Source organism: Rana temporaria, chromosome 5, assembly GCF_905171775.1.
Source record: "Rana temporaria chromosome 5, aRanTem1.1, whole genome shotgun sequence".
NCBI lineage: Eukaryota > Metazoa > Chordata > Amphibia > Anura > Ranidae > Rana > Rana temporaria.
In genome coordinates, this window is record NC_053493.1 from 277,809,383 (window position 1) to 277,835,182 (window position 25,800).

Consider the following 25,800-nt stretch of genomic DNA (forward strand, 5'->3'; position numbering starts at 1 on the left):
AAAAATTATTCAATAATGTAATCAACTCAAAATCACAGAAATTTGCTCAGTTGCAGAATTGTCGCTGTCATTTTTTTTTATGACGAATTTCCCCGCAAATCGCTATCGCACAATTCTGCAAGTGATTATAATTTATTATCGCTGTTTTCTAGCTGATCTAAAACCATTTTTGACATAAAAAGACACTTTTGGTTGCTATGGACAATCTACCGTTTTCAGGCAGAAAGAAAGGTTTTTATTATATAAAATGACATGTAGGACACAGGGCAGACCACTAGGGACAAGGGGTGTGTGTTTTTTTTTACATACAGTACTGTAATCTATAAGATTACAGTATACTGTATATATAGTGTTTGTTTACTTTTTTGAATTTGGCGCCGATCTCCGCTCCCGTGCGTCGTAACGTCGCAGGGAACGGATATCAGCGGCACAGGAGGACGCTGTGTGAATCGAGCGAGGTCCCGCTTGCTCACACAGCGTGGTGACATCGCTGGATCCAGGAGAAAGTAAGCCAGCGCGCGCTGCAGGCTCTGCATATCTACCCCAAGCGTGACTCGGGGTTACCGATTTTGGTAGAAAAAATCAACCCCGAGTCACGCTCGGGGATACCGCCAGGAGGGTTAAAGCAAAAAGCCATTTATTTTGGCAGATTCACAAATTAAAAATAAACAGAACGGCAGCACTTGATCAGATAGCAAAATACATGCAGACTTGGATTTCCAACATGATCAAGGATAAAATGGCAAACCTCAGGAGGCACAAAAAAAAAAAAATCAGAAGCAGCAGCACATAACCAAAGGAACCCAAGCTGTGGTAGTCCAAACAAGTTCACTTTTGGGGGGAATCAACTGGAAGGCAGGGAATCACTTTCTTGTCTTCTTTGCAGCCTTCCTTCCAGGCTGCCTTACAGCGGATCTTCCACGGACCCGTACACGGCCCCTTGCAGGTGGGGATGATGTGGCAGCAGGAGGATGATGTTCAGCAGGCCGGGCCGGGTCACATAGCCCAGTGTCCCTGGTCAGCATGTCCCTCTCCATCCACCAAGAGACCTGATTAATCAGGCCCTTTGCCAGTCTCCTTTGCTCCTCCCCCCTTGGTTTAGATCATGAGCCACGGAGGCGCTGTAGGCTTCAGTTGGGTTGAGGGGGGCCCTCATTAGAGCACTAGCCTCCCGAATCATCTGGAGGCTTTCGTCCTCCACCTGCCTCATGCGCCTCCTTCGGCCTGGTTGCCTCATCTGGAGGGGAGGAACTTGGCTGGTGGTGCTGAGCCTGGGCCTGGGGACCTGCTGAACGCCACTGGGCCCGGCCTCCTCCTGGCTGACACTGACCCCTTCCGCCTGGCTGACATGTTCCTCATCAGGAGCTGCCACCTCCTGGCTGGTCTGTTCTTCCTGTGTAAAAAAAAAGGGACATGTTGTAATATTTTGCACAATCAAATCACACACATTTTCATGCTCGAGACTGTTTTAGTTTTTATTCATTTAACTTGAACAGACTCTCCTTCTGACCCCTGCAGTTGTCATCTCTGAACACCTATTTGTATGCCCACGACTTTTTTTTTTTTTTCCCAGCTTGGCTTTTAGTTTCCAATATCAAGTCAATAAACAAACAATAATTAGCAGCCCAGAAATATTTTGGAAACTACTATACCTCATCAGTGAAGACTCGCATATCTGGGTCCATGTCAGCCAGCCCCTCTGCGGACTCTGCAGGGCTGTGTGGATCTGGGGAAGTTCCGCTGTAAGGTAGCGTGGAAGGAAGGCTGGAAGGAAGACTCGAAATTGACGCCCTGCTCTCCATTTGATCCCCCAAAAAAGCCATCTCTTTGTAGTACCACAGCTTGGGCTCCTTTGGGTGACTTGCTGCTGCTCCTGATTTTTTTTTGGTGTTCTCTGTAAGATCTTCAATATGTGCTCCTGAGGTTCGCGATTTTATCCTTGACCATGTTGTAATTGCATTCTGGAACCCAAGTCTGCATGTAGGTTGCTATCTGTTCCAGTGCTGCCGCTCTGAGGTCTTTTCTGTGGTAGGAAGGCTCCCTTGTATCCCACAGGATGGGCATTTCCCGATATTTCTGTATCAATCAGAGAATATTCTCCTGTCCCTGTAATAGGTCCATCCTTATTCTTTATTTTTATTTTTCTAATTTTAGTCTAGATTAACAAAAGACAAATAAACAGAACACACGATTTTAAAAAGGCTCAGCTTTGACATTGTCAGAATATGTGCCCCAAAATGTATGACCTATTAATACAAACACAGTGTCTCCTGCTGCTAAAATGCAGGCCAGCTCTGCCCCATTGTTGTACCAAACATTGATTTTACATGCAGACCCTTTGGTTCCATTTCACTAAATACGTGGCATCTATAACCATCCACAATTATTATTAATGATAGCATTCATCAAGGCACTATTTCATGTGTAGATATCCTGCCCCTCAGCATTGATGACATAAGACACTTCCTAATTACCTCTGTCCAACCAACACAGAACAATACTTGCATGATCTGAATACACCAGACAAAAATTAAAAAGAGGTAGAGCATTCTTTACATCTAGATTTTGTGATGTGTCCAAGCATTTGGAGAACAAAATACCATTTTGGTCCCTAAGATACATAATAGCGTTAAAAGGGTGCAAACAACAGACCAAACCCCCATCCCATGGCTCTCAAGTTTCTAGGCCTCTGCTGATCCCATGTTGTAATTTCTTACCTTCGTCTCTGTAGCTCCTCGCTTAGAACGCTCGAATAATCTCCGCGTAACCTACATATTCACGCCGTTTTCCTTTTATACACTCCGTGTATGCATGAAAGCCGCCCTCGTCACCTTTGCCATGCCCCTAATCAATGTGAAATGGAAAGATGGCGTTAACTCTGTAGCGTCTATAAACGCTCGAATAATCTCCGCGTAACCTATGTAATCACGTCGTTTTCATTCTATACACTCCGCGTATGCATGTATCGCCGCCCTCGTCACCACCCATGATGGAACATTTGCTCTTTTCCACACCCCTAATCACTGTGAAATGAAAAAATGGTGATGTCACACGAGCGTGCACTAAGCTCTCAGCCTGAAAATGAAGGGACAGAGGCAGGAACGTCCCGATCCAGGCCCAAACGCTATAAGGCCACTAATATGGGTTTAGAAGAGATGGTGGAGTTAGTTGACATACTGCAGAGGAAGGACTACGACGGGGAACATGGCCCATACAAGACCCCTAACCGCAGAAAGGCGAAAATTATGGACAAGGTGGCGAGGAGAATTCATGAGATGTTTGGTGTCACGAGATCAAAAGAACAGCTCCGGAAACGTTGGTCGGACTTGAAACTGCGGGAGCCACATCAGTTTAAGATGATCAAGAAAATTAATAACAAAAGTAAGTCCTTTTTTTGTTTTTGGTTCAATTGTCTTTATTAATTTGTTGTCATGTATATTTCTACATCTGCCTCCTTGGCCTCGTTGGACTTTTGAACACATGTTGAAAATGTATGTTTTTTTGGAAAATAGCTATCTTTTTCAACGATCGTAATAGTAAACATCGTAACATCACATCGTTTCTCAGAAATCCGGGAACAACACACCTGTACATGGCTATCTGGCAAAAAAACAATGTTTGTAAACATTGTGGAAAAGATGATTTTTTTATTTAAATTAATAGAATGTTAAAGGCAAACAGGATTCATTCTCAACAGTGATAATAAGCAGCTGTTTTCCCATCTGGAATCAAGAGCACCTGTGTCTCCCCAAAAAAAAAAAAAAAACATTTTTAGGGTCTCTGAGAAAGAATTTATAGGGGGGACATCCATGTGTGTCACTTCACTAAAAAGGGGCAGGATCAGAGCTTGGGCTATAAGTCATCTAAAAATTTAGTTTTGGCTTGGTGGAAGAAGACAAAAAACAATACAAATTTAAAGCCTCTTCTAAGCAATGTGTGCGATTTCTGCTCTCCAATATCTGTGTGCTGATGAGTATACCTTTTGTTTTGTGTTATTTAGGGGAAAGAAGACAACAGCATTTGGAGGAGGCAGGGAGGGCCAGACACGCCAAAAAAAGACCATCTCGGCATGAGGAGGATGTGGAAGGAGTGGTGGAAGGAAGAGAGGAGGAAGAAGCCATTTTGGAAGGAGGAGTTATGGAAGATGAAGGGGAAGTTGAGGAAGAAGAAGTTGGATTTATGGAAGATGAAGGAGGATTTATGGAAGAAGAAGGAGGAATTATGGAAGATGAAGGAGGAGTTGTTGAAGATGAGGGTGAAGTTGTTGAAGAAGGTGGAGTTGTTGAAGATGAGGGTGAAGTTGTTGAAGAAGGAGGAGTTGTTGAAGATGAGGGTGAAGTTGTTGAAGAAGGAGGAGTTGTTGAAGATGAGGGTGAAGTTGTTGAAGAAGGAGGAGTTGTTGAAGATGAGGGTGAAGTTGTTGAAGGAGGAGTTGTCGAAGAAGGAGAAGTTGTTAAAGTTAGTGAGGTGGAAATGAGCAGCCCATCAGGTCAGTGTCACCCCAGCTTTATAGGGCAAAACAGATGTAGATAGGCCTGCAAAATAATAATTTTTGCTCATTTTTATTTTTTTAGGGGATGAAGATGGTGTTCCGCACTTTTCACGTCCAAGTGCACAAATCATAATACAGCAGAATATGGAGTGCAGCACAGAGATGGACAATATGAAGCAAAGGATGTTAGTCATTGAACAGTTTTTTAAAAATATAATCGACATGATGGGCCGTGTCAAAAACTGAACCCCCCCGCCCATCCCCCGCCCATCCCCCGCCCAACCATTTTTTAAGTGTGCCAACATGTGCTATCTGCCATCACAGAATATCGATTGTCTGTGCTTTGTGGGTACAACCCCCTCCTCGATTCTCAAGTAGTTGAGAGGAAGGGTTTGCACCCACAAAACACATACATTGATCACCCATGATGGCAGATAGCACATGAGGGCATTTGTCTGTGTATCTCTGTTGAAGAAATCACATTTGGCTACTGACACTGAATGTGTGTATCTTCAAATTTTGGCGTGTTCCGGTGTGAAATCACACCATGACTGTTGTTGTGAATAGAGAAAAGTTAGAACATTGTAAGTTCTATTGTTTGTACATTTTATCCTTTGTAGTAAAAAATATTTTTGGAAAATCAACAACCAAATAAAAAAATAAAGATCAAAAAAGTTAATCAAAAAAATAAAAACCAAAAAAAGAATAAAAAAATATTTGAAAAAAAAAATATATTAACAAATATATATATTTGATAATAAAAAATATCGTCAAAAAATATATATATTATTTAAAAAATATATAGTAAAAAAATTAAGATATATTTTCCACAAAAAAAAAAGCAAAAAAAAATCTTACTAAATTGTGAAAAATGTTTAGCTCAAAAAACCCCACATTTTGTGGGTAATGAACACGCTGCAAATAAAAAATCAAAATCAGAAAAATTAGTGGCTTCTTCTTTCTATGCTCAATACCCAGTTTGTAGATGAGTGAATAATGTGCAATTGTGGTTATTTACTAAAACTTGAGAACTAAATTTGTCACTAGAAGTGCACTAGTTAGTTGGAGAACCAGGAAGACAGATAAAAAGAGAAAAAGCAATAATGACAAACATTTGTATAAAGTCCAATGGTCAAATTATTTATTATTTCTGTGAATATTTCTTTCTTTTGGGGGCCGAATTAGAAAGAAATATGATCAGGCATAGCAATGGCCCCCCGACCCATGAAGTACTCAACATATTTGTTGCGTTCCTCACGAGCAGAATGGGTGGCCAAGCCAGCGCGACCAGTGTCCAGCCCAGGAAGGGTATATGAGGGTAGTCCTGCCTCAGCACCGATGTTGAGTAGGTACGCCTGGGAGTGCCTGCGTAAAAAATTGTGCAAAATGCAGCAGGCAAAAACAACGGTGTTCAATTTATATTCCGCCAGGTGTATCGCTGTCAGGAACAGGCGGAACCGGCTGGTGAGTATCCAAAAAGGCATTCTCGACTACCCTCCGGGCTCTGGCCAGCCGATAGTTGAACACCCTCCTCTCTGAGGTGAGGGTCCTCTGGGGAAAAGGCCGCATGAGGTGAGGTCCAAGCCCAAAAGCTTTGTCCGCTAAAAAAACAAACGGAAGTCCTTCCACGTTGTCTTCATCCGGTGGCAGTTCCAGACCACCAGTTTGTAGACGCCTGTAGAATTCAGTCCGCGCGAACACTCCCCCATCAGACAGCCGGCCGTTCTTCCCCACGTCCACATACAAAAATTCGTAGTGTGCCGACACCACCGCCATCAACACGATACTATGAAAACCTTTATAGTTAAAATAGTAGGACCCCGAACGGGGTGGCGGCACTATGCGGACGTGTTTCCCATCTATTGCTCCACCGCAGTTCGGAAAATCACACCGCTGGGCAAATTGGGAAGCCACAGTCTGCCATTCCTGTGGCGTGGAGGGAAGCTGTGGGGACAAACAAATAAAGAAAATTAGTACTTTGGCACATAAACATTGCAAACATAATCCTACAACCTTGTGCAACATCACAGTATTCAAATTGCATAAAAAAATTGTGCAGGGAGTATTTCTGGCCACAAATATATAGGCCCACTTAATTAATAGACTCCACACCCCTCTGATGGGGAAATAAACAGTTTTAGGGTGGGGGGGAGAACTACAATGGAGTAGACCAAAAAATGGCAATACAAAAATAGGCTAGGTGTGGTTGTCCCTAGGATAGCATGCTGGACAGGTTAATAGTGGGTAAGGTAAAAATATGCAGGTAGGCCAACAAAAAAAAAACAGGGAAAGCTTATATCAACATGCATAGGGAGAAAAGGGAACGTTCAACACACAGCATATTACAATCATGGTTATTCTGGAAAAATCAAAGAAATACAATACTTTTGCACACATTATTAAAGACAGATTGTGATGTTAAAATGAGGAAACTTACCTTAATATACTCCTCCTGCAGAGCTTGTATGATGGCAGAACACGTCTCCGGTATGATGATCGCCTGGGGAGAGATGCCTGTCGAGAACTTGAGGTCCTGCAGGCTCCTCCCAGTTGCCAGGTACTGCAAAGTGGCAATAAGCCTCTGCTCGGCCGTGATGGCTTGGCGCATCACAGTGTCCTGCCTCGTGATATAGGGGGACAGAAGATCCAGCAGATGGTTGAAAACGGGGTCCGTCATACGGAGAAAGTTCCTAGAATCCCAACTTCTCGGGAAATGAAGCTGGTGCTGACAGAATATGTTCAAAACTTAATCCAAAAACAGGCCATAGTGGAAGTACCACCTCCACAAAGGGGAAAAAGCTTCTACTCGCCTCTGTTCTTGGTAAAGAAAAAGACCGGGGATTTGCGCCCCGTTCTAGATCTGAAAAATCTCAATCGTTCAATCCTAGTGGAGACATTCAAGATGGAAAGCCTACAATCAATCCTCTATGCCATAAACATTGGCGACTGGATGCTCTCCGTGGATTTGAAGGACGCTTACCTGCACCTTCCTATTCACACCGCTTTCCAGAAGTTTCTCAGTTTCTCGGTGAATCATCAACACTTTCAATTTCAAAGCCTTCCGTTCGGAATTTCCACCGCTCCCAGAACATTCACCAAGGTACTGCTACCAGTAATAGCTTTACTAAGGGAGCAAGGTTTGAGAGTCCACCATTATCTGGACGACATTCTACTGCTCGCAGACAACCAAGAGTCTCTTCTACTCCATCGAGATACCCTAACATCCACCCTTCAAAAATTTGGGTGGCTGATAAACTGGAGGAAAAGCAATCTCCAACCTACCCAAAGAATGGTTTTCCTGGGAGCAGAACTAGATACCTGGCTCAATACCATAGACACTCCTGCTCGCCCCCTCCCCTCGCAAGAGGCTTTCTCCACACAAGGGAGAAAGCCTCGCATTACTGTGTGTAGTTACAGACAGAAGAACAGGAAGTGAGGATTTCTCAGAAGAAATAAGGACATTTAAAAGCAAAATGGAAGAATGAGGTAAGTGAAGGAGGACTGCACTAAGGTAAAGGAAGCTATTTAGGGAATTTTTTTTTTACCTTTACAATCCCTTTAACACTGAATTTAGGGCACAGCATCACGCTCTGCAGCTAAGCACAAACTACTATACTCCGGTCTATCGAGTGTATTACTGGCCATTGGACTGCTTTTATTGGACATGGGGATGAAATGTTGAGGCTTATCTTAGAAGTCAAGGAACCAGAACCCCTATCAAACAAGCAAGGCTTTTTTAATAACCAAGGTATTAAATAAATTGTGATACATATCCCATGCAGGACTTCTACATAAAAAACTAATAGTCGCTTTAAAGCCCAACACTACTGTTCTTGGCAGGGCAACAACATCCCGCATTCATAATGATGGTCTAGTCTCTTGGGGCCAGATTCAGGTACAATTACGTTACGCTGCGGCGGCGTAACGTATCCCATTTACGTTACACCGCCGCAGGTTTACAATGTAAGTGCCTGATTCACAAAGCTCTTACCTGTAAACTTGCGGCGGTGTAACGTAAATCCGCTCGGCGCAAGCAGGCCTAATTCAAATGGGGCGGGCACCATTTAAATTAGGCGCATTCCCGCGCCAAACGTACTGCGCATGCTCCGTTCGTCAAATTACCCAACGTGCATTGCGCTAAATGACGTCGCATTGGTTTCGACGTAAATGGCGTCCAGCGCCATTCACGGACGACTTACGCAAACGACGTGAATTTAAAAATTTCGACACGGAAACGACGGCCATACTTAACATGGGTTACACCACCTAGAGGGCAGCCTTAGTTTTACGCGGCGTATCTCGACAGAAACAACGTAAATTTAGAGCGACGGGTAAAGCGTACGTTCGTGAATTGCCGTAACTAGTCATTTGCATATTCTACGCCGACCGCAATGAAATCGCCACCTAGCGGCCAGCCTAGAATTGCATCCTAAGATCCGACGGTGTAAGTCAATTACACCTGTCGGATCTTAGGGCTATCTATGCGTAACTGATTCTATGAATCAGCCGCATAGTTACGACGGGCGGATCACAGATATACGCCGTCGTATCTCTTTTGTGAATCTGGCCCTTGATGCTTACAAATTGCCCAGTAGGAAATATTCTAATATTGTTGAATGGGTGAAATATACATATCAAATATCATGTTTATTTTTAAATACAGCTGGAGCCACTTCTGATAAATACCTCTGCAAATAGGCACTGTCCAGACCTATTAGTGCAATTAAGTGCTGTGGTTTGTGGGCCTTTAAAAAATCCGAAAACTATCAATCTAATTTCATTCTACCTAATCTCTAGTGTTAATTTCGTAAATGAAAATATTTTCATCAGCTGCATGTTTTCATTGTTGAAAAATAAACGAAAATAAAATTTTAATTAAGTAAATTGAAGAAAACTATGACAAAAATCAATTCCAATTTTCGGCAACGAATGAAAACGGAACAAAATAGTGAGGGAGGGACGTTTACCCACCTGAACTTTTGCTTTCCTCAGAGTTCCATCTGTCTGTTAAACCCCCAGCGCTCCCATCAATCCTTTCCTATTCCTATGCAGTTCCACATGCAGTTATCTTATTTATTTATTTTCTTAATATTAAATGTTGGTAATATATTCAGGTAATATGTGCAATGGCATTACAGCCAATAGAGTTTACAGTTTTTTAAAATATATATTTAACATTGCAAACTTAGTTTATTAATAAAGCCCTTATATATCACAACTGCTAAAAATCTGTGTCTGTAGTGCATGTTCAAACCTTAATACCATAAATAATAACATTCTATTCGATTTTTATTCCAGGAGTATATAATGAGTATGGAGATTCTGGAGAAATAATAAATAATGCAATTTAAGCAAACCCATTAGATTTTAGTCAACTAAAATGTACTGGAGATTTTGGTCAACTAAAATGTACTGGAGAGATTTTAGTTGACTAAAATATGACTAAAACTAGAACAATTCTGATGACTAAAATATGACTAAAACTAAAATGTAATTTTAGTCAAAAGACTGACTAAAAAAAATAAAATAAATTGATGTCAAAATTAACACTGGTAAGCTCTTAAAAGTAGTCTATACATTATGGTTAATTCCACAAAAAAATGATATAGAGGCTTTCTTTACAATTTCTCTTGCAGTACACTGAAGAGAGAATGTGTAGCCTGTGCAGTGGTCTTGACGTCCTTAAATGCTAGAATCCATGCCGAGGTGATGTCATATCATCTTGAGGACAGTACTTTAGCAACAATGTCGCAGAGGAGAGAATTGGATCTCTTCAATGGGCTGGCATGGGAATTCCTTGAGACATCAGTTGTGGATTCCTACTATCAGCCCCAAAATGTTTCTAATGCCTCGTACACAAGGTCGGACTTACAGGGGAATTTAAGTAAGATTGTATTTCCTAAAGTTGTAGTGTTGGTTTTATCTCCCTTTTAGAATTTGATGCTAAGCTTAATTACTCTTTAACAATGGGAAAAAACGTATGGTTAGCAAGGCAACGAGTGCAGCTGATTTTCACTTCCTATTTAACTGGGCATATAGGGCCAGATTCACAGTCGAGATACGACGGAGTATCTCTCAGAGTATCTATGCGACTGATTCATAGAATCAGTTACGCATAGATATCCCTAAGATCCGACAGGTGTAATTGTTTTACACTGTCGGATCTTAGGATGCAGTACCGCGGCCGCCGCTGGGGGGAGTTTTCGTCGTAAACCAGCGTCGGGTATGCAAATTAGGAGTTACGGCGATCCACGATGGATTTTCGCGTTCGCTATGTCGCCACTAGTCTAGTTTCCCGTCGCAAAGTTAGTCGTCGTTTTTGGTGCCTTAACTTTACACAGCAATCGTATTGCTGTATAAAGTATGGCCGTCGTTCCCGCGTCGAAATTTAAAAATTCACGTCGTTTGCGTAAGCCGTCCGGGAATACGGAATTACGCTACACGCGTCGCCGTTCGAAAAAATGACGTCACTTCGCGCAAAGCACGGCGGGAGTTACGAAACGGAGCATGCGCAGTAGGTCCGGCGCGGGAGCGCGCCTAATTTAAATGGGACACTTGCGGCGGTGTAATGTATCTACGATACGTTACGCCGCCACACTTCTACCTGAATCTGGCCCATAATACCTGTTGATATACCCTGGTTATGATACAAGTGGTGTATGAATAGAGACCATTTGTTAAAATGGAAACCAGAAAAAAAAATTTTTTTATCGGTGCATAATGCATAGAAGATTGTTGTTTGTGTCCCCATAAAAGGACAATTCTTTTTACTTTACGTCTCACAGATATGACAAGAGGTGAGTGGAAATCTTTCCAAAGTGAGGCGAAATTTCTCACTTTTGACAGTAACCAACACATTTGCACGTTTATTTTTATTCCTGTGATAACTTTTACATTTTGAAGTTTTCCCTATTTCTGTAACAAATGGTAACAGACAGCATTAAATACCTGATACACTCCATCCACAACTAAAAAAGACAAACATTTTGGCTGGAGTCCTACTTTAATTGTGAAAATTTTGCGATAACCATTGAAAGTTATTATTTTGTGATTAGGGAGAAAGGATCTTCTCTAATGCCGCGTACACACGGTCATTTTTTGTCTTGTAAAAAAACGTTGTTTTATATCATGAAAAAAAAACTGAGTTTTTCAAACTTAATTTTTAAAAACGTTGCCCACACACCATCGTTTTCTGAAAATGCTCTTGCAAAGCGCGGTTACGTACAACACATACGACGGCACTCTGTTCCATTCAAGCTCGCGTCATAACTTGATCCTGAGAATGCGCGGGTTTAAAAACGTTGTTTTAAACGTCGTTTTAGCCCACACACGATAATTTTTTATGACACAAAAAACGACATTTTGAAAAACGACATAAAAAATTTAAGCTTGTTCGAATCTTTTTTTGGTCGTTTTTTAGAAGACAAAAAACGATGTGAAGCCCACACACGATCATTTTAAATGACGTTTTTAAAAATGTCGTTTTATTTCATCACAAAAAACGACCGTGTGTACGCGGCATAAGGAAAGTGATGTTTTATATTGATGGTAGTCAAGTTACTGCACCATGTCCATCCAGAGAATTTACCAGTATTGTTGAGCTTTTCTTATCTGCAGCACATCTCTGTGAAAAAGAGCTAATGGAAAGTCTGACTTGTCAGGGTTATACTTTATGACTGTCTAGAATGTCTAAAGCAGCATTGTCATGATTTGTGGATTCTGTATCTAGCAGAATGTCAAAAACCAAGACAGGAATGCTGCAACAAAGTGTCGGATAATGGCTTGAACAGGAACAGAAAATCTAGTGAAGTTGAAGAAAATATTTATTGCATTGCTTAAAATCAGGTGGATCAAGAGGCATTCATAACATCAGATTTTATTTTTAAACTTTTACAAGGTTTTGCATTAAAACAAAGATCTCCTCTCTTCCTCCCAACAAACTATAGACATATACCATAACCCTTCTCATCCACAACAGAACTTCAGCAATTAACAAATAATCTCTGCAAAGATAACTACATAGATAACTGTATGGGCTAATGAACACGCAGATAATTAACAATATGCCACTGATAATTAGCACATTGGCTTGTCAGGGAAATCCTTTACAATTGTTTGTTACTAATAATACAAAAGAAACCAGCAGACAAATGACAATTGAAATTGGCAATCATTACTTGTAAATAAGGACCAAAAAGCCCTATACAGAACTAGTAACAGACGCTATTTAAAACACATTTAAAGTGATATTAAAGCAATTTTTGTTATTTGTCACCTCTGTGCCTGCCAAGAGCTATGGAGTCTCTCTGGAGCTTCAATTTGTGTATGCTCCCAATCTTATGTGAAGCTGCTCCCAGCAAGCAGCGCAAAAGACACACAGACAAAATGGGGGGGGGGGGGGGCACACAAAGTGGTAACTCTGCCGGGATTCCATAAGTCTCACGTTCCACCAGGCACCCACATACACGAAGTATGAGGATCAAGCACAGATGTGAAAAATAACAAAAAAACAAACAGCCGAACAAACAAGAACATGCATGTCCTGCTATCAGCTTCTCATTTTTGTAAAAAAAATGGCTTTAAAATCACGAGATTGAGTATTTTGACTGGTTGTAGCCATTTACCCTAGCAGTTCAAAAAATAAATATCTCTCCTAATTTCTGTTTGAAATTGGATCCCTGGTGTGTCCAGAGGACAATAGACTTACTAGAAATTTCTTTTATCACACCTGACCTTTCTTGATTGACCACTCAAACCAGATTCTGAAAGCATATACCCTTCCAGCTCTGAGCATTCCAAAGCCATATTCCTTTTTTAGTAGTAGAAGTCTGTTAAAGCGGAGGTTCACACAAAAAGTGAACCTCCACTTTTTGCATCTCTCCCCCCCTCCGGTGTCACATTTGGCACATTTCAGGGGGGAGGGGGTGCAGATACCTGTCTGAGACAGGTATTTGCACCACTTCCGGGTTCTGACTCCCGCAAGGAATTCCAGCCTCGTGACATCACACCCTCGCTGTCTTCTGGGAAACACTGTTCCCAGGAGAGAGCGGGGACCAGTGACGGCGTGCCACGATCCTCGCGCATGTGCAGTAGGGAATCTGGCAGTGAAGCCGCAAGGCTTTACTTCCTGATTCCCTCACCGAGGATGGCGGCGGAAGCCTCAGCAGCTGACATCGCGGGCGTGCTGGACAGGCAAGTGTCCATTTTTTAAAAGTCAGCAGCTGCAGTATTTTTAGCTGCTGGCTTTTTTTTTTTTTAAAACGGGTGGACCTTGGCTTTAAGGCCATTTGATAATACAACTAGAGTAAATCAGCTTTGTTTTGATGATAGCTTAGATACGAAACATCTTCAAAACTAGAGAACAAGTCCAGTTGAGCGTGACCAACTAGTATTAGATGTATTATGATTTGGATATATGAGAACCTTCAACTTTACTGAAGGGAATTTAACCAGATTAAACTCATGTAACCCAGGCCTTTTGCTTGTTGAGTAAAAGTGTACGTACTGTATGTTGACATGTAAACTCAATATGTCAGAGCCTTAGGTCACATTGTGAAGCATACAAGTAAAGTGATCAACCTTTTTTCCTTCAATACAATCAATGACCAGATATTTCCAGTAGCATGCGGACTATGTGTTAAACATTGCTGAGATAGAAATGTGTTTTGTGAATCATTTCATCTAATTGTATATCAGTTACAAATGAGGACCTAGTGTCAGTTTTGAATTGCAGTGATGTTAAGTAAGACAAGCAGTTTATCGCACATTTAAGCAATGCACGTGAGCTCCAAGGCACAATTATAGTAGAGGGCAATGCAACCAAGCTGCAGTGCACAGCAATGCACGTGTTCAGGGCCAGATTAAGAACATCATGGGCCTGGTGCTGAGGATTTTGATGGGGCCTTTTAGGCTGCATTCACACCTCCGCGAAAAGTAACGCCGCGTACGCGGCGTATTTTGCCGCAAATAGTGTAACTTTTTTTTTACAAATCCTTTCTATTGCTTTGTATGGCCGAACGCCAATGCCGCCTGAAAAAAAGGGTCCGGGACTTTTTTTCATGCCGCAGGTGTACCATCTCATAGACAGCAATGGGAATTCTCCCCTCCAGCGGCACGAGCGGCCGGCGTCGGGCGTTTTGTCGCGGAGGTGTGAATGGGGTGTAATAAATAATAAATAAATGCGTGGGAATGACATGAACGCAGCCCAGCCAAGGCAAGTGACCAAAGGCACAGAACCCAGAAGGAAGACCGGGTGAAGATGGAAGTGTCCAGGCCCCGCCTGATTCATCGCAGCACTGGAGGGCTCAGTCTGAAAATGTAAGTGTACACTAATGTGCTAATATGCTGTGCATACTTGTACGTTGTGGCATAACCTACCCCAGGGCCTCTAAAAAGTAGTAATGTCAGGAAAGTTTACTACCGCTTTATTATCACAGGATCCCAGGAGCCTCTCATGGGGCCCCCTACTGACCCGGTGGACGGTGGCCCTTGGGCAGTGCCTAAGTGCACAGTTGCCAACATTTAAAAAATATTTTCAGGGCCACTTTTTTATATAAGTGCTATATTTAGAGTAGCTGAGATCCCCGATGTTCCTCTATACATCATAGTAGTAATCACAAAATTAAATGAGTACTAATAATGGGGCAGAACAAATATGAGAACTGATATTTCCTTTAGTTGAACTAACAAAAGTGTGTCCATTCTAGAGCTGGTAACATTGAGGATATTCAGTATAATTTTAAAGAACTGTTTTTGTGGCTAACCAACATAGTTGAGGAGTATGGACGGTATATAAGTGGGAAGTATGTGCAGGTGAGGGAGAGGAATGTGGAGGGTCTAACAGTGGGCACTATGTACAGGAGAGGAGTACAAAGGGTACGGAAAAAAGCACTATGTACAGGAGAGGAGTGTGAAGGGTATGACAATGGGCAGTATGTACAGGAAGAGTGAGGGGGTATGAAAGAGGGTAGTACGTACCAGAGAGAAGTGTGGAGGGTATGATGGGGCAGTATGTACAGGAGAGGAGTGTGGAGGGTATGACAGTGGGCAGTATGTACAGGAGAGGAATGTAGACGGTATGATAGTGGGCTCTATGTATAGGAGAGGAGTGTGGAGGGTATGACAGTGGGCACTATGTATAGGAGAGGAGTGTGGAGGGTATGACAGTGAGCAGTATGTACAGGAGAGGAGTGTGGAGGGTGCGACAGTGGGCACTAAGTACAGGAGAGAATTGTATGACAGCAGGCACTATGTACAGGAGAGGAGTGTGAAGGGTATGACAGTGGGCGCTATGTATAGGAGAGGAGTGTGGAGGGTATGACAGTGGGCACTATGTACAGGAGAGGAGTGTGTAGGGTATGACAGTGGGTACTATGTATAGGAGAGAAGTGTGGAGAGTATGACAGTGGGCACTATGTACAGGAGAGGAGTGTGGAGAGTATGACAGTGAGCACTATGTACAGGAGTGGAAGGATATTTAGGGACTGAGTAGTGGATAAGCGGGTCATACATGGATTGAAATTACGCCAATTATGCAGAGACCAGCCATAGTCAATCTATGTATGGGCTAGCTGGTTTTACACAAGTCAATCTATTAATCAACTTGAGTACAACCAGCCTGTTTTTTTTTTCTTAAAACAATCAGTGCTGCCAGCTAAAGTTAGCAACACTGATCATTGTACGCACTGGCAGAACACAATAACACTGCAGGAGTTATTCCCCCATCCACAGGTCAGCAGGTGAGAGGGTGTGTGGGGACAGGCTGGGGAGAGATACTAGTCAGTGGCTGGGTAGGCACTGGTAGTATCAGAGCCAGATACACACAGGTTACATATGCCACGATCGTTAGAGCGAGAACAATAATTCTAGTACTAGACCTCCTCTGTAACTCTAAACATGTAACCTAAAAAAATGTAAAGCATCGCTTAGGATACCAAAAAAAATTGAGCTAACTTAACTAACTAACTGTTTTTTTAATGAATGAAACATTTTTTTCCAAAAAAACATGTTTGAAAAATTGCTGCGCAAATACCGTGCTAGAGCTGCACAATTAATCGTTAAAAAAATCGTGATCTCGATTCAACCCCCCTGACAATCTTCAATGCAGAGTTTGCTGATTCTTTCATATAACAAGTGGAGAGACTTTCAGCTGTCAAAAGAAAATATCTGGGCAGTCTGCCAAGTTTTTAACAGGAAACATTGTAACTGACACTTCCTTCTTAGATCAAAGGGATACACTTCTGTGTGTAAAGAACAAATCTGGGCAGTCTGCAAAGTTTGTAAACAAAATGAAACATTGTAACTAACTAACATTGTAACTAAATTTAACCACTTAAAGTCCAACACTTGTTTCTTAAGTTAAAAAGCAATATTATTTGCTAGAAAATTACTTGGAACTGCCAAACATTATATATATTTTAGCAGAGACTCTAGGGAATACAATGGCTATTGCTGCAATATGTTATTTCACACTGCATTTCCCCACTTCAATGAATAATAAAAACCATAAAAACAAAACAGTGAAGTTAGCCCATTTTTTTTTTTTTTTGTTTTAATGTGAAAGATGATGTTACGCCGCAACAATCGTGCGAGAATCGTGATCTATCTTCTAAGCAAAAAAATTGCAATTCTCATTTTAGCCAGAATCGTGCAGCTCTGTACCCTGCAACATAAAAAGTGCAAAGACCACCATAGAGTAATTTTCTAGCAAAAAACAAATGATGATTTTCACATGTAGTAGAGAAGTGTCAGAATTGGCCTGGGTGGCAAGGGGTTAATTACCATGAGTAATATACAAATAATTATTATAAGCACTGTGATCCTATCAGTCTGCTGTAGTGTGTCAGCTTGTATTTATATTGGCCGCTCTGAATGTAGCTTCTGACAGGCTGTGCAAGCAGGCCCGTATCTCCGGAACCATAAATGATAGCCATCCCATATTTTAACCAGTTGTGGGGTAGCTCTTCCCATGCCTACCCCCAAATGTGGGGTTTCTGTGACCTCTGGTCATCGAGCTACAACCCCCCAAATTCGATCTTAAAAAAAAAAAATAAAAAAAAAAAAATAAAATTTTTTTTTTTTTTTTTTTTTGGGCAAATGGGCCTATCTTGAGAAAGGGGCCTGGAGCTGCAGCTCCATCAGCCCCATTGTTAATCCGGCCCTGCACGTGTTGTCCATCGTTGTGCAGTGCATGCATAAAGAAGTTGCAATAATGTATGATATAGCCTAAATGGACACTATGGGCCCTTTCACACTGATGTGCTTTTGAAACACGTGATAAAAAATAATGATCTTTAGCAAGCAACATTCATCCCACATTAATAATTATCCTACTAATGTTAATGTGTACTGTAAATTGCCTCCAGTATTTCTCCTGATTCTTCTTATTGGAGGTTGCCTCTTTGCTAAAGCCCAGAGTCCTTGAGCAGCAGTAAATCTTTAGGCTGACAACAGGTCGGCCTCTAGTGGCTTTGATTTTCGGCACAATGCTAAAAACGGAGAGCAAATAAGCATGTACAGAGCAGGGTGAGACAGTGTACTACTGGATTTTAAACAGTATAGACACTTATTTCTAATGTTTTACATGGTTATACCAGCAAAAAAAGGCCAACATGAAGTGATCTAGCAGGACTTAATTTTCTGACTAAGGGCCCTTTTACACACTCTGTAGCAAAATTGGGGTAAAACGCATATGCTTTTTTACCACGCTTTTGCTGTGTTTCCTGTACGTTTCTGTGCATTTTTGGGTTGCCTGCACCTGTGAAAAATGGACATGTGACTCAAAAACGTACCAAAAATGCAAATTGCAGTGCGATTTTACAGCAATTTCAATTAATTTCACCAAAGATGCAACACTTTTCAAAGTGCACCCCATTAACAGCGCAGTGGTGTGAGAAGTCCAATAAGATTTAAAGGAAAACATTTTTCTTGTGTTTTTCTTGCAGAGTAAAAACGCAGGAAAACGTATCAGTGTGAAAGGGGCCTAAAGTTCCACTTTAAGGGCTCTTTCACACTGTTGCACTTTTGATGCATTCCTATTGACTTACATTGGAAGGTGCTTTTTTGGTGTGCTTTTGAAAAACTGCACTAAAGATGCAGCATGCGAGACTTCACAAAACTCAGCGCTCCTGCAGTGTGAATAGTTACATACTATGCTTTTATTGCCCTGGAGAAGTACTGCAAAAGCAAACCAATGTGAAAGTGGCCTTACTAAGAGAAAAGTTACTGGGGTAAAATCTTCTGTGGAAAACCATTCTTGATTTTCTAAGGAATTCAGGTATTTTTGACCATAAAGGGATTGAGAATTTCTGCTGCCACAATTTGCCTCCTGTTCTGCTAAACAGACAGTTAAAGATATGATCTGAGGCATGGTGAACCTCCGCTTTTTGGATCCCTCCCCCCTCCGGTGTCCCATTTGGCACCTTTCGGGCAGGAAGGGGGTGCAGATACCTGTCTGAGACAGGTATTTGCACCACTTTCGGGTTCTGACTCCCGCGGGAGTCCAGTCTCATGACGTCACCCTCCCTATTGTCTTCTGGAAAACACTGTTCCCAGGAGAGAGGGGGGACCGGTGACGATGCGCCGTGATCCTTGCGCATGTGCAGTAGGGAATCGGGCAGTGAAGCCGCAAGGCTTCACTTCCTGATTCCCTCACCGAGGATGGCGGCGGAAGCAACTGAGGACCGAGCGATTGCTCAGCCTCGTCTGCTGACATCGCGGGCGCGCTGGACAGGTAAGTGTCCATTTTTTAAAAGTCTGCAGTATTTGTAGCTGCTGGCTTTAAAAAAAAAAAAAAATGGGTGGACCTCCGCTTTAATAAGAAAGTGATTATCCACTTGTTAAAAAAAAAGACTCCCGCCCTCTGTACAGATCTCCTATAGGATGACATCGTCAGCGGGGTAGGAGAGCCAGGAGAGGAGACACAGGCATGGCCACATAGCACCCCCCTCTCTCAAGCACTCTGTATATCAGATCTATGTAAGTAGATAACTCTCTCTTTGTATAGGGGATTCCTCTCTATATATCAGAACCTTCCCTCTTTTCTCTGTATATATCATATCTCTGTATAGTAAGGTGACCAGATTTTTTAAATGAAAACCGGGGACATTTTTTTTTACTAGTAATGGCGGCAATAAGCGACTCAATCCCCGTTGCCACTGCTGCACCACCTCACAGCCTGTCAAGTCTTACTTTCCGGTCCCCGGCTACTTCTCGGTGGGGAGCGGAGGAAGATTACAAAGGAAAGCCAAAGAGATAAGCAGGCAGGCGGTTGGCCAGAACTTGAGCGAAGGCAGAAGAGGAGCTGAATGGGCATGCACCCGAAACTGCATAAAAATATGATCCGCTACGTGGATCTGGCCCACTGTCTTTGAAATTGCCCCAGCCCCTGTTCAAATCCAATCCGGGGACAAAACCGGGGGCAGACCTGGTCCGGGGACAGTGTCCTCAATCCGGGGACTGTCCCCTGAAACTGGGGATGTCTGGTCACCCTACTGTATAGTAGTTTCTCTTTATCCCTGTATATGGAATCGCTCTGCATAGCAGATATAGCCATGTATCTGACTCCCCTTTCTCTATGCATAGTAGATTTCTCTGCATAGAGGATCTCTCCATGTATCTCTCTCCTTCTATCCCCCTCACTTTCCCTCTCTCTCTCCTATCTCTCTCCTTCTTTCCCCCCCCTCTCTCTCTCCCTTATTATATCTCTCTGGGATCCCTATTTCTCCCTGTAGTGGATCTATCTTTCTCTCCTTCTATTTCTCTCTGATCCTGATTTCTTTCTGTATAGCAATCCTCTCCCACTCTTTATAGTTGATCTCTTTCTCTGTAGTAGATCGCCCTGTTTAGTAAATATCTCTCTATATATGGGATCTCTGTGTATAGTAGTTATCTTTCTCTCTGAACATGGGATATCTTTCTGTATAGTAGCTCTCTCTCTCGCTCTCTGTATAGATCTTTCTCTCTCTCTCTCTCTCTCTCTCTCTGCACAGTAGAGCTCTCACTTTCTCTCTGTACAGCATATCTCTTAGTATATGGGATATATCTGTGCAATAGATCTCTCGCTCTTCACCTAGTAGCTCTTAGCACTCTCCCTTCTCTCTCTCTCTATAGTATCTCCCTCTCCCAGTACTTCTCTCCCTCTCTCTCTATACAGTATCTCTCTCTCACTCTCGGGACCCCAAGGTGATATCTCCATACCTCGTCACGTGTAGTCGCTCTGCACTCAATGGTCGGGCTTGGTGTGGCCCCTGAACACTTCTCCCTGAATGTCCCTGCCCTCTGCCTGCTCCTTCCTTCCTTCTAGCTGAGCCAGCTCAGCCATCTGTGTGTGATCACTGGCCACGACCAGGTGCTCCTCACAAGATTTCTGACAGAGGAGTGCAAAACATTATCAGGAAAGTTGTCCAAGAGCCAAGGACCACTTGTGAAAAGCTTCTGAAAGATCTAGAATTAGCAGGTACAATTGTTCCAAAGAAAACAATAAGTATTGCATTCAACCACCATGGCCTGTATGCACATTCACCACGCAAGACTCCAATGCTGAAGAAAAAACATGTTAAAACTTGTTTAAAGTTTTCTGCACAACATTTAGACAAGTCTGTAAAATACTGGGAGAATATAGTCTGGTCAGATGAGACCAAAATTGAACTCTTTGGATGCCATAATACACACCATGTTTGGAGGCCAAATGGCACATCACCCCAAAAACACCATACCAACAGTGAAGTTTAGAGGTGTGAACATTATGGTGTTGGGGCTGTTTTTCAGCATACGGTACTGGCAAACTTCATGTCATTGAAGGAAGGATGAATGGAAAAATGTACCAAGACATTCTTGATAAAAATCTGCTGCCATCTACCAGGATGATGAAGATGAAATGAGGTTGGACATTTTAGCAAGGCAATGATACCAAACACAAAGCCAAGGAAACGCTCAATTGGTTTCAAAGAAACAAAATAAGGCTGCTAGAATGGCCCAGCCAATCACCTGACCTGACTTCAAAACGTTCTTCTTCTTCTAGTGAAGCCATTCCTTTGTTGATTTGGATGTATGCTTTGGGTCGTTGTCATGCTGAAAGATGAAGTTCCTCTTCATGTTCAAATATTCACAGATTTTCGGAACTGTTCATAAATTCCCTCTACCTTGACTAAGGGCCCTGTTCCAGCTTAAGAAAAACAGCCCCAAAACATGATGCTGCCACCACCATGCTTCATGGTGGATATGGTGTTCTTTTGGTGATGTGCAGTGTTGTTTTTGCACCAAACATATCTTTTGGAATTATGGGCAAAAAGTTCAACCTTGGTTTCATCAGACCATGACACATTTCCCCACATTTTTTTGGGAGACTTCAGATATGTTTTTGCAAAATTAATCCGAGCTTGGATGTTTTGCTTCGTAAGAAAAGGCTTCCGTCTTGCCACTCTAGCCCATATCCCAGACATATGAAGAATATGGAAGATTGTCACATACCACACAGCCAGTACTTGCCAGATATTCCTGCAGCTCAGTGTCAGGGGTTCACTCCAAGTATAGTGCTTTTTGTAGTTTCAGGGCTGGTTTTGCCCACTTTTATTTAAAAGACAGTTCAAAACAAACAGAAGATTCCCCCTCAGTCCTGCTAAGAAAGTCAATTATTTTTCAGCCCTCCTGGCTTGTAAACACAGCTCTCCAGCTCAGGCCTTATGCTTTAGGGCCTTGGCTCAGCACCTCCATGTATGTGTACAACAAGTAGCCTTGTTCTACACTGGCTCTCACCTCTATCTCTCCTAGGTGAAGCCCTCCTGACTGCCATGCCCAGACTTACTGTCTGCAGGGTGGAGTCATCTCCAACTGGGAGCCTATAGTCTTGGTCTGGTGAGTACTTAAAGCCCAGAACACAGCTGACTCATTAGTGAACTGGCTGTTTATTAGACCTGGACCCTGGCAGGGTACCGCTCTGCTATACATGGTATATCTAATGCCTTGGAAATTCTTTTGTACCCTTCTCCTGACTAATACATTTTAACAATGAGATCCCTCTAATGCTTTGGAAGTTCTTTGTGGACCATGGCTTTTGCTGTAGGATGCGACTAAGAAAATGTCAGGAAAGACCTACTAGAACAGCTGAACTTTTTTGAGGGGTTATTCAGAGGCACTTTAAATGATGGCAGGTGTGTACTGACTTCTATTTAACATGAGTTTGAATGTTTAACATAATTCTGAACAAAGCTACCTCCGCAGTTATAAGAGGATGCACACACTTATGCAACCACATTATTTTATTTTTTTATTTTTACTTCCCCCTGCTAATAGATTTGTTTGTTTTTCAATTGAGTTGTACAGTTTATAGGTCACATTAAAGGTGGAAAAAGTTCTGAAATGATTGATCTGTGTCAAATTTTTTTACATCACAGAAACCTGACATTTCAACAGGGGTGTGTAGACTTTTTTATATCCACTGAATATTATGTAAAGTCTAAATGGAACAGAAGGTGTCATGTTATGATAGGCTCTAGAGTTTAGTTAAGATAACGTAGATGGATGACAATAATAAATGAGGTGAACAATTTAGTGGAAATTAGGAATTCATTTATATCTTAAATATACTCTGAATGCACAAGAAGTGGAAGCAGCGAGAGGCATATTAAAAGTCTGTTATCTGCACAATTTCTAAAAACAGATAACCTTTACAATTAAACCAACCAAAATAGCTTCTGATGTTTTAATTATTGCTTGTATTAATTACAGAGACACTGGTTCAAGTAATGAGATTAGGAGTGTGGAATCAGGGAACAGCTTTTGCATGAATTAAAAGTCAGTATTAAATAAAGGTGATATGCTTGTGCTTTACCTCTGATAGAGAAAACAAGTTATTTTTTTGGGCTCAAATTCCTTTGGGCATTTTGAGCCTGCAAAGCATAGGAACTGTAATCAGTGAATTGCGGGTACAATGCTCTGACTTCTGCAGACTGTTCCAGCCTTATAGGTCCGTGCTAAGGTACAGAATTTCAGTTACAGGCTGAAGGAAGTATCAATGGACTACAAGGGCAGACCTCACTTCATTTGTGCTCCATTGAGAACATAAAGTCCTTCTGCCACGATAATAGATGGGACTCACCAAATTTACATCATGACAAGAGCCAGTGGGGAGGAGAACCCTTGGCTTCTGTAAGTGGAAGGGCAGTTTGGTGGTGAGGGGCTGCAGACTATAACCAGGTTTCATGGTACTCCATAAATATGGATGTAATATGAAACATGGTCTTAAAGATGGACTACCTGGGTTCACATATACTTTAATATTTTGGGGGTACATGTGATTTTACCAGTCTCTCAGAAATAATTAAAAATCTAGTACCCCTGTGTGGCTACTCTTTCTTCACAATAGCTGGTAGGTCTGCGTCATAAAAAAAACATGCAAGACAGGTAGATTATCTGCCATCTAAACATTGGGGGAGATTTACGAATACCAGTAAACACAGAATCTGGTGCAGCTGTGTATAGTAACCAATCAGCTTTTATTGGCTTAATTGAACAAGCAGAAGTTAGAAGCTGATTGGTTACTATGCACAGCAGCACCAGATTCTGTGTGTACCGGTATTCGTAAATATCCCCCAATGTTTAGATGCACACCAGATTCTGTGTGCACCAGTTTTAGTAAATCCCCCAATGTGACTGGACTGTGCTTGTCTCTTTTAGCTACTAGAGGGTAATGTATATTATATATGTGATCTGCACCACAAACAAAAGACCGGGTAATAGGGAAACCATGGTTAAAATCCTTTGTAGTCTTCTCACTTACAGCTACTTATTGTTGGTTTCAGATTTTTCAAAACAGTTGTTTGGCATATTCAGGACTACGGAAGGTGTCACATACCTGATTGAAGGTGAGCTGATGGGAGGGCTTTCCCTTACACCTTCTGTCCTGTTTTTCCTGCAGATGGTAACGGAATGTAAAATGGCACGGAGTGGCATGGGTGCTTGGTTGGAGATCCTGGATGGAAGGTACTTGCAGCAGGTGCCAAGAAGACTGGTAGACTGGCAGATGCAGGTACATGGCAGCAAGTGCAGGACAGCAAGCAAACTGATGGACTGGTAGGTGCAGATACACGGCAGCATGTGCAGAACAGTAGGCAGCAATGAAGCTGGTGAGAAGGCCGATGCAGGATGTCAGGTGGTCAGCCAGGCAGAAGTCTGTAACGGCCAAGCAGCAGAGTTAAAGAATCGGATCCAGAGCAGAGTCAGGGCTAGGCCAGGGTCAGTGTCAGGCGAGCAGGGAAGGCTCTAGAATGGTGGGCAAAAGGAAGTCAGGTCACAAGCCAGGTCAGCAACAAGGTATCAGAAATTCAAACAGGCCAAGTATACACAGGAGCAAACACAGGATCAGGTCACATGCAGTAGAAGTTGACAAGCACTCAGAAATACTCTGGTCTCTGGATATTCACTCATGCTAATGCACATGTGCGTGGGAAGGCACGCGAGTTAGGGCATGTCTAGTTGTCACTAGATAATTATTATGAGCATGAGCGCAAGTTAGGGAACCTCTAGTTGTCACTCGAGAATTATTATGAGAATTATTATGATCATGTGCACATCTTCGCAGACGTCTTTGTGTACGACCGTGCATACAACATCCCTGACATACGGTCTCAATAGATACAAAATATTTTACTGCAATAAATTTGCATATTGTGTTAAGATTGTGTTATTAATCAAATACATCTATATACTGTGAGAAATGCTAGTTGGCAAGCTGTCTCTAGTTTCAGTACTTTGAGACATTAATCTTCTAGAGCAAGAACGAAGGATCAGGAATGAAGTCAAAGCTCCTAATCTGCATACTCCTTATAAGGTGACTTAAAGCCATTTTGTACTTTCAAATGTCTTTTAATTTTTCCCCAAGCATTAGTGTTGTTATAATTCCTGTATAGCTTGTTTGCCTTACCTTGTAATGATGGGCTCACATGTTGTGACTGCAGTTTGTAGTGTCATGGCTGATCAATTCCCCTATGTCCATTTATTAATTCGCCTAGCTTCTCCCTATTCACTAAAGGGACAGGCAACTTCTTGTTCTGAGTCACACAACATCCAATCCATGCCCTGCCATTTCCTCTGTGTTATATCATAAATGTGGAAGTGCTAATGTGAAGAAAAACATTGCAATGTCTCTGTTAATAGCTCTGTCTGCTTGTGTCTGCATCAGATGTAATTACTATTTAGCTCTCACCTGAAGCAGTGCTAGACTGAGAGACCCAGAGATTTTAGGATATGTAGTTTCTACACAGGAAGTATGAGTTCGTAGACTACAGACAAAGATCATGCATTATCTTGTG